A 10,849-nucleotide genomic window follows, 5' to 3' on the forward strand; every position below is an offset into this window, starting at 1 on the left:
TGATCTGGTCAAAAGTACAACAGTGCTACAGTCATCTGTCCCAAAAGTGATACACAAGAGTCTATCTGTCTAGTCAGAAAAAGGGATGCTATATACAAGTCAACTATCCCGGAAAATTGGCTCTTACTAAGGCCTCGGCTAACTAGACAACTAGACTATTCCATCATCAATCCTGAATCACACACCGGAACGGGTCAGCTCCCAAACCCTTTCCATCGCACGACGGAAGATATAGTCGGCCTGCCGCCTGGAGATCCTACCATGCCTGTCCCCCTGGAGCGATCTGAGCCTCGCTCGGGATGTGAGCTCTATCCCCGTAAGCTCCCTCCTCAAGGATCGGGGTATAGAAGCCCTAGTCTCATAAGCTCGGGTACGCCTACCCGCCCTCTCTGCATCCAACTCCCTCCTGGCCTCATCTAGTCGGCCCTCGGCAACAGCCACTCGGGTCCTCAATACATCCTGAACATATCCATGAGCTAACGAAGACTGCCTGTGGGCAGGGTCAAGAGGTGGTGAATCCGGAGCCGCTGAGGGTGCCTCCTCGGTCTGCCTAGGCTCGGAAGTATGGGTCTCTGAGCTGTCATCATCAGGAATCCAAGATAGTGGTGGAGGGGTAGGGGCTCTGACCACCGGAAGTGTGGGTAATGGGGTACCAGCATACACTACCATAGGTCCAACACGCTCCTCAGCTACTGGGACCTCATCCAGGTCCTCCTCATCTGGAATAGCAATAACCTCTGTCTCTGACTCCTCTGAGGGGTCCTCCTCATCTGAAACAGCAATGACCTCCGTCTCAGGCTCCTCTAAGGGGTCCTCCTCATCCTCCTCCATCTCAGGCTCCTCCTGATCCTCAACATCTAGCAATGCCTCATCATGCTCACGCTCGAACATCTCAGGGTCCTCTATCTCAGGCGCCTACACATTAAACGAGCTAAGTTACTATCATGATACTTATAAGGGTTCCCGTAAGGGTTTTAACTGTCAGCACTACTTTAAGTAGTCCGACCATGAACTTGGCAAGAGTTCTTATTATCTTTGTGAGTTTGTTATTATATCGACACATCATCTCTAAGGTTTATAACGCTTAGCTCTGATACCATTTCTGTAACACCCCCAGATCCGGGGTCGGGGATCCGGGTTGTCACGGTCTTTCTTTCCAAAATATCACTTCACTTAATTAATAATAAATAACCTCATGCTGTGACCCCATACTAACACACACCACAACCCGTTATAGTCTCAGAGATGAAATTGAAATAAGTACAAGTCTTTGAATCCACCATTTAAAAGTTATTACAACCCAAAATGATTACTTGATAAATTTACAGTTAATTGCCATTATCTGCCACAAGTTATAATTATACATAATTTGATTCTCAAAAGTAGATGGTCTGAACTACAATGGATCTACCTCTGCAGCTATAGCAGCTACAACATCATCGGGAAGACGCGGGACGCTTCCCACGCGCTTGCGCTGGGTCTGCTGGAGTCTGGCCATCTCTCCTAACTGTTGTTGTGTGATGAAGAAATAAAGCAAGAGTGAGCCTTACAGCTCGCAAGATAATACATAGTGATAACAATAATATAAGTATCTAAATGTATACTTAATAGAATCTCTATCATGTGTAAGATAATTACTTACTAGATATAAGTAAAAACAAGGAATGAAGTTACCAATACTTCACCACACTTATATCATTTATAAAGCTACTTGAACTACCACCGTTCAAAGTATTATAAGTTTTAGGAAAAACATCCCATAGATGAGACCACAAGTTAAGACTTGAATAGATTCAATCTTTGAAATATTATTGAATGAAAAAAAAGTTACGAGATACTTTATTTAGTCCCGATATATATATATCCACATATATATCTCTTAAACATTTCCTGGAACCTCTGTTATGTAAAGTATGAACAGAGTTTGAAACATCCAATAAATTTTGGAAAGGAAAAGAATTTTGGCATAAACCAGATATCTTGCTGATCAGGCAAAGATACCAATAAGTAACCTTTTCTACTAGTAGATGGATGAATCCCCCACCGGTCATCACCCTGGCCACATAAGGACCTTGTGCTGGACCGCCACCCGGCCTCTTACGCGTTGATGGACTGCCACCCAGCCACTTACACTTTGATAGACCGTACCCCGGCCTGTCGCTTATGCCGACTCAATTAGATGGGCTTACTTCCCGAACATTGGGCAAGTAATCAATTCATTTACCAAAACTGCAACCTCGTTGCGAATATAAAATACACCACAGAGCCGGATTCCCCAGGTTTTGAGCGAGTATTTAAATCCCCTTAAAAAAGGAAGATCTTAAACATAAAAATGAGTTTTGGGATCCGCTCTGACTTTAAAAATCATTTTGAAGACTCGAAAACACTTTATAGAGTGTTTGGAGTAAAGCTGATTTAATGAAGTAAATCAGTCCCCGGAATATTAAGAAAATGACTGAATATTATTATTTAAATAATATTCCCATAAAGAATAATCTTTATAAAAATAATTGAAGTAGAAGTATTAAAACTTCTACTTGAAACGAGTATTAAATAACCAAAGATATACTTATATGAAAGTACTATCTTTATTTGAATAATCGAAAATAAGTTTGATTATTGACACCTTATTCTTTAATAAAATAAAGAATATATCTCAGCAAATAATCGGAGTCATAGATACTCAAATGAATATTCAAATAATATTCATTAAATAATATAAACTGAGTCATAAGCCCTCGAATGAATATTCAAATAATATTCAATAAATAATATGAAAGAGTCATAAGCCCTCGAATGAATATTCAAATAATATTCAGATAATTAAAATAAAAGGAGTCATAAGTCCTCGAATGAATATTCAAAATAATATTCAATAATAAAATAAAGTTAAAGTTATCGAATAAACCTTATTCGATTAATAGTTTTGAAAACTATGACCATATATATATAAGTATATATATATATATTTATATCCATATATACAAAATCTACTCGGGATCCTCGACTCCCGGTTTTAGAAAATATTTTCACCTTTGGGTCCCTGTACTAAGGGTATATGCAAATTACCGCTATCCTCTAGCATAGGTATTATCAACTGAATCAACAGATATATATGGAAAGAATACGAAACAGGCATGCATATATATATACCATAGTAGCGTGCTTCAATATATTGCAACATTTGCTAATTAACCAACATGCATCTATCACAAGATAATGCAAATACATATATTCATCACAACAACAGTTATAACGGGTAGAAAACTTGCCTGAGCGACTCGGGGTGATAAAAGGCTCGGAACGAGTCTGGTAACCTATAAACAACAAGTAAGTTGGAATTAAACCAAAATCACTTGTAAATCTATACTTTAACTAACTTAGACTCTAACGCTTGTTTTGCGCTCACTGATTTGCTTAAGTCACTCGGGTACCCTCGGCTCCACCATTTTTAATAATTTAACCTTTACGAGTTTTAAAGCGATTCCTTCGCGAGTGTCTTACCAACTGCCTAACACACTTACCATAAATGTTTCATACATTAATTAACCCTTTTTGGTCTTTAACCTATGTTTCAAAGTAAGGCGAGGGAAAAAGTTTCGTTCGCGAAACGCCGTTACTTGAAACGGTCGTTTCTCCTAAACCGTGCATCGGAATCGAACGAACTACATATCAAAACGAAGCTCGTAACATGAGCTATCTAAAAATGGCAGTGGTTATAATCTAACAGGGGGTTCTCGGGTCCTAATGCTATGCACAAAAACAGTCCAAAGAAAATCGGACGTTACGACGGCTATGTTTACGCAATTTCCAATATTTTAAACCATTCAAAACCATTCCAAATCAACCTCAAATCCAACATACAACCAACATCCATCCTTATCACATCATAACAACCCCAACCAATTCAATTTAATCATTCATACTTATGCCTAAACTTAACTTTAATCATACTTAAGTTCTTTTAAATCAAAACCACAACATTTACCATTCCATTTCACTACCATTTCAAATCCCAAACTCTAATCACAAAAACAAGCTACAATATCATCCTACTAATCAAAATCATCTTATAATATATAGGAACCTAGGGTTTGGAGATGGTATACCTTCCTTGAAGTGGTGGGAGGAGCTAGGAAGCCTTAAGAAGCTTTGAGAAGTCTTAAGAATGCTTGGATCTTCAAGAAAAACAAGAAAAATTTCAAGTTAAAAACTTGAAAACACTATTCATTATCTTCTTCTTTGATTAAATGAAGAAGATTGAGAAGGAATTAATGGATTAAACTCATGATATAGTCCTAACTAAGCATGAAGATGATTAGGGAATTATCTTACCAATTTAGGAGGCTTGGATCTTGAGTTTTGAAATTCTTTGCCTTTAAAATGCTAAAAAGCCGAGAGCTCTTCAAGAACAAGCCTTGGTTGCTTTTTGATTTTTGATGAAAATGATTTTACTTGGCTTGGTTGCTTTGCTTTTGTGTTTGATTTAGTCAATTACCTTCTTGCCCTTGAATTTGTGTGGTTACAAAGCCACCACACCTCCTTCCTTCCCATGTCATGCTTGTGTCATCCTCATGATGTCATCCTCCCTTCCTTGTCCTCTTTCTATTGGTTGGATGACATCATTCCCACTAATCCCTTTGATTAACTTCCTAATCGTTTGCCTAATGACCGCTGATCTTTTATACGGTTCGCTTAACTTTCGTTTTCGTTTATCGTTTGAAGGATCATACCCGGGATCTTATTACTTAGGTTCCTTTAACCTTTCTCAATACATTATATTCCTTTTTATGATCCTCTATTATAATCCTTTAATTTAAATCCTTTTTATCCCGTTACCTTATACTCAATTCTCTCCGTATCTTGTGGATTTCCGGGAAAAACCAAAGTGTTCGGAATTGGATTCTGACGATCTTTACATACACTTATATACTTCATAGAGTACTAATAATATCCCAGAATATCCATAACAGAACCCCTACATAGTGTGGCGTGAAAAGTTTTCTCATTCAGCTAAAACACTATTCACAAGCGTTACAAAAAGTTGAAAATTTTGGGGTTATTACAGTCGTGTACATTTCTAATAAATAGATATGCACTGGTAACGGTGGATGACTACTCATGATACACTTGAGTAAAATTTATGCATTCTAAAGATGAAACTTTACACATTATCATTGAGCACATAAAGAAGTTTGAGAAACAGGATCAAGATCACAATTCTGTGAAAAGATTAAGAAGTGATAATGGAATTGAATTCAAAAATTCCATACTGAATGATTTCTGAAAAGATAAGAGCATCACTCAAGAGTTCTCAGCTCCAAGAAAACCTCAATAAAATGGTGTGGTTGAAAGAAAGAGCAAAACTCTAGTTGAATATGCAAGAACAATGTTACAGGATATCAATCTGCCAACAAGCTTTTGGGAAGAAGCTGTTAACATTACATGTTATATTCTAAAAAAATATTTTTTAAACAAAAGCATTGGCAAATCACCATACTCAATTATGTCTAGAAAGAAGCCTACAGTTAAACATCTTCATGTGTTTGAAAGTAAATGCTTTGTGTTAAAAGACAACTCTGATTATTTTGGCAAATTTGACTCAAAAGTATTTGAAGCTATCTTTCTTGGTTACGCATTGGAAAGGAATGCTTACAGGGTTTATGTGCTAGAGCAAAGAAAACTAATGGTGAGCACATATGTGACTTTTGAAGATGACAAACATCTTGGTTTGGACTGCATTGATGAAAGTGAAGCCGAAGCTTTGAATTTTGAAAATCTCAGTATTTACAATGATTTTGAAGATGTTGATGGAAAAAATGCAAATAATGAAGAAGGGGAAGCTGATGAACCAGTTGAAGATTCACCTCTAATCAAAAACTCACCTGAATTTGACATGACAAACTCAGAGGGAGAAAGAGCTGATAATTCTACAAGTCATGCCAATGATAAATAAAATGAGGACACTTCTAGTCATCAAAATAATCATGCCATAAAATAGGATAGAAGTCATACTAGAGATATTATTATTGGTGATCCCAGTGTTGGTGTGAGAAATAGAAGTGCCACTGCAAATGAATGTCTACATGCCTGCTTTCTATCTCAAATTAAGCCTAAGAAAATTGAAGAAGCTTTACTTGATCTTGATTGGATAACTTATATGCAAGAAGAGCTAAATCAATTTGAAGGAAACAAAGTTTGGGAGCATGGAACAAAGTGGGTGTACAGAAATAAGATGGATGAAAATAGTGTTGTTACCATAAACAAAGCAAGACTTGTTTCCAAAGGCTACTCACAAAAAGAAGGAATTGACTATGATGAAAATTTTTCTCTAGTTGCAAGAATTGAAGCAATAAGAATTTTCCTTACATTTGCCGCACACTCAAAAATTGAAGTGCATCAGATGAATGTGAAAAGTGCATGTTAGGAATCAAGCCTCAATTTTGATGATAAATAAAAAAAACATTTGCATAATTATATTAAAACAAAATGTAACCTCCAACTGCTAATCGTCCTAAGGGATATAAATTGGAGGAGTATCCGCTCAGATGATGTGGTCATTATAACATCTTCTTTGAGAAATCAATCAACAGATAGCAATGCAATTATTCATTCAGAAGTCATGTTGACTCAATGGATAATCTAAAATAGGATGGCTAAGTGTAAATATTCGATGCCATGTCATTCAGATTAAGTGGAGTGAATATTCAACTATGTAAACTATTACATGAAGAGAACATTACGCCATAAGTGGGCTATTGTAATGCCTAAATGGTGTTACAATAGGCCCAAAAAGTGTTACATTAGATCTATTGTAACACCAAGGAGCGTTACATATACGAGCATTACAATAGACACCCTGTTATAACACTTCACAGATCTATTGTAACAGAGAAGAAAATGTTACAGTAGGCAACTACTGTAACACTAAAAGGCCCAAATATAACACAAAATGAGTGATACATTAGGCTTATCAAAATTGCATAAGTGGGACCCATATGTAATGCAACACTATATATAAACATATATTATATTAGAATAATAAAATGTAACATTTAATTTTAAATATTTTTAAATATATGATCTGTTTTAAAAAAACAATCTCATTACAGTCTCCAAACCATACTACTAGGCAATGGTAGCAAGTCCAAACCATACTACTATATAACATCCAAACTACCCCAAACATTAAATACTACAACCCAGTATATATTACAACTATAACAAAATTTCTATATTACAATCAAAGTACATATACAACCATAAATTTTGACAATGTACAACAGGATATCTAAGAAGTTCGCCGCCGCCTTGAGTGACACGAGTGTCATTGTCGCCTTGATCACGTGATTTGGATAAAGAACTGTGTGTTTATTTAACGTACCTACAAGATGATGACAAATGATTAAAATAAATATATTCATAAGCTAGCATTACAAATCTGCAACTACCCATTCTAGCACCTAAACTAATTACAGACTTGGTGGTCATGACTTACAGGCATAAACAAATATAGTCATGCACTCACCTATGTATTTTTTTGAGAAAGTTTAATTTCCAATCAGTTTGGAAGGTTGTAATATAAACCTGAAATATATAAATCAAAGAAGAGAAAATATAAAAAATGTCCTGCTAATAAAGTTAATAATGTATCAAAAAGAAACCTCTATATTTTTGAAACCGTGTAGCGTATTAAACTACTGGTTACATTCCTCTGGAATTGAGCATGCTCTCGGATTAAAGAAAAATATTAAACTACTGGTTACATTCCTCTAGAATTAAACTACTGCTTACCTTTTGCACCATATGATTGGCCACATAGTGTTTCCAATGTGCTAGCCATGCCTAACAGCATGTTTCAAGATAATAAATATAGGGTTTAGTGAAATTCGAATATGTACTAGTTAGTTAGTTACCCATGGTTTTTTTGTAGAAGCTCAATCCTAGTTACGCGTGATTTCACTAATAAATCAAGTCTTAACAGTTATAGTTTTATTAGCAAATCTGATAACACACAAAACAAATACAATATGTTAAATAATTTAACTAGAAGCCTAAAAGACTATTTTTGGGTTAGATAGTCTAGGACCTTCATTTTCATTCCATCCTCGGCAAGCCACAGATAGTCATCAAGTTTTGGGAGATGGAGCTTAAACGCCTCAGAGTCTGGATCTTCAGCCTAACAGCAAAGCATATTTAACACCGGAGTTTGAAACTTCAGTTTTGGACAAGCGAGAGTGTGTAAAGCAAGAAATAAGCATATTCCCTCCTTTTCATAATAAACATCGTCATCGCTTATTAGAATTTAAACATTTTTAAGAGATGATTTCTCTCTCTAAATCATCCTTTAGTAGTAGAATCAGAATTTTCTAAATAAGATGCAAGATCTATTTTTACTCCACCATAATTTAAAAGTCCTACTATTCATTGGCATAAGAGTATAATCATAAGAGAAAAGAAAGTGACACAAAACATTTTGAACAGTCTTGGACACGAAGAACCCAAAGCGATTATTATAAAATACTGATACTTTTGAATAGAAAATTGACCTGACCATCCAAAACTTCAGCCATTCAATCCAAGAAAGTCATACCGCCTATGAAGTATAAGATGCATGAATATGCAGATATGAGTTGCATATAGCCACAGTAATTAAGTGTTGCATAGTAACAGGGGAAAATACAAACCTGCCACTCAGAATCGATAATGAGATCATGTCCGTGAAAGGTGAGAGGCAGAGAACCTATCTGCAAATCACCAGCAAAGATCACCTAATAACCAATAAAATATATTCATACAACTCATTCAGGATGACGACCAAACTAAATGTACATTTTACTAACTCTGAAAAGGTACATTTTACCAGTTGGCAATCAAGATTTTTACCCTTAGTAGTGACACCAAGAACACGACCCGCGGTAGCTATGAAATATTTCCAACTCACAAAAAGATTGTAGTTACTAGTATGCCTGCGGCAATGAAACAAAAGGGCTATGCTGGATTATTTTTTCCCATCATATTATAAACATGATTCCGACTCTACTAGAATTCCATACAAGTCCAACTCCTGCAAAAATAATTAGGCAATCGATATGCTTTAGAGAGTGGAGGTCAAGAAGGTTTGTATATCTAATTATCAATACATGAGCTGAAACTGGAAGTCACCTCAGTCCCATGCCTCTTATTTATAGCTTCATTCCACATATTTGCAGTATATGTTGGCTGTATTCTTGTCCACATAGACATGACAAAAGTGACCTGTAAAAAGGTTTAGGTTGGTAAGAATAAAGCTTTATTTTAATCCATAACTGGATTCAGAAAAAAAACATGCTACAAATAATTCTTATGTGAGAGAATGAAAGGGACGCTTGAAACACAAAGATTTGCATTTGGTACAGATTTCTACACACTCTCAAGCAATATCTTATACCAAGACCACTCGTTATGTTTAGAGGAACACGTCTGAAGAGTAACAAATGTAAAGCACATGGAAATACAAATCAAAGCAAATCAAAGCTAACCAAAATGCACAATCAACACAAATCAAAGCTAACCAAAATGCACAATCAACACCAACAAACACAATTTTACCACATTAGGCAAATACGAATTGAATTACTTGAAAACTCGAAAAAGATAATCAATTATCTCTCACTCAGTTTTGACCTCAATTCCAAGATATGAAGAATCCCTAGAAACCAAAATAAGGATAAATTAGTTGAAATTTAAATAAATACAAGCCCTAATTGAACTCAAAGTTGAACCCCTAATATAAAGAACAAGCTTTAAATCCTTAATTAATCGAGCCCTTTATACATACAATCAGGTTGCACACTGGTGAGATCACAGAGAGAAGAATAAATCAGAGAGCGGAAGTGGGTTTGCCGGTGAGATTCTGAGAGAGGGGGTGAGATCTAGAGTGAATAACGATGGGAGCCTGAAAAACTAAAGATACTTGTGAAAATTAAGGGGGGATTTTACCGCTCTAATAATTCACATGACTCTACGATTAATTTTTATATTTGTGCAGATTTCAATTTTTTTAATTAGTTTTAATTTTAAACTAAGTAAATAAATATCCTAACTAGTATTTAACTTGTATCCTAATATTAAAAAAAATAAATTACTTTCATGTAATTAAATCTTTTGTATAATCAAATATATATTTAATTTCTAGATTTACGGTACAAAATTAATCATTTTAAATTTAATAAAATATAATTATATATGATATTTAATAAATAATAATTTACCTATTTACAAAACTCTTGCTATTTGAAAATATGTTAATTAATTTAATATAGATTACCATTTTTTTAATCAAATAAATGTTTTAATTATTTTATGTAATATACATATATATATTAGATAAGGTTTCAAAACAAAGCCCAAAGTTGAAGGTCATGTTAATAGTAGTAGGTCACCCATATGCCACATCACCAATTTCGGGCCCCAATGATTTTATAATTTTCTATAACAAACTCATTTTAATAATTTTAAAGTAAATAAAAAAGTAACCTAATGTAACACCAGGTATTGGTGTTACATGTTCGGTAACATCGGCATTTCTCTGCAACACTAGTTTTATAGCTATTGTAACACTAATTGAGAGGTGTTACAATAGTACAGAAATTTCTTATCTAATGTAACGCTGCTTGTAACACTTACATTACAGTAGCCCACTTATGGCGTAGTGGAAGCATCAACTGCTATATACGTCAGCCTATCAACTACTAATCAAGTGACTATCAATGGCTAAGGGAAGCTTTAGGAAAATGACTTCTAGTGGCTAAGGAGTTCTACGGATAAAATCTATCAATGGATAATGCAGATTCTAACTACTGATAGT

General features: G+C 35.1%; 1 long non-coding RNA gene across 6 annotated transcripts; it reads right to left on the reverse strand.

Moving 5' to 3' along the window:
* Positions 1-7,042: 7,042 nt before the first annotated feature.
* LOC141677768 (uncharacterized) lies at positions 7,043-9,981 on the reverse strand. Of its 6 annotated transcripts, none has more exons than XR_012557521.1 (8): positions 9,821-9,981; positions 9,620-9,691; positions 9,166-9,258; positions 8,887-9,067; positions 8,688-8,747; positions 8,550-8,596; positions 7,529-8,179; positions 7,043-7,384 (listed from the first exon to the last, which is right to left on the reverse strand). It is a non-coding gene; the product is annotated as an uncharacterized LOC141677768 (long non-coding RNA). The 6 variants fall into 6 exon arrangements; XR_012557522.1 differs by having other exon boundaries at positions 8,555-8,596; positions 8,688-8,771; XR_012557518.1 differs by having other exon boundaries at positions 8,688-8,771.
* Between the last annotated feature and the right edge of the window lie 868 nt (positions 9,982-10,849).

This window comes from Apium graveolens, chromosome 8 (assembly GCF_009905375.1).
Source record: "Apium graveolens cultivar Ventura chromosome 8, ASM990537v1, whole genome shotgun sequence".
NCBI classification, from domain to species: Eukaryota; Viridiplantae; Streptophyta; class Magnoliopsida; order Apiales; family Apiaceae; genus Apium; species Apium graveolens.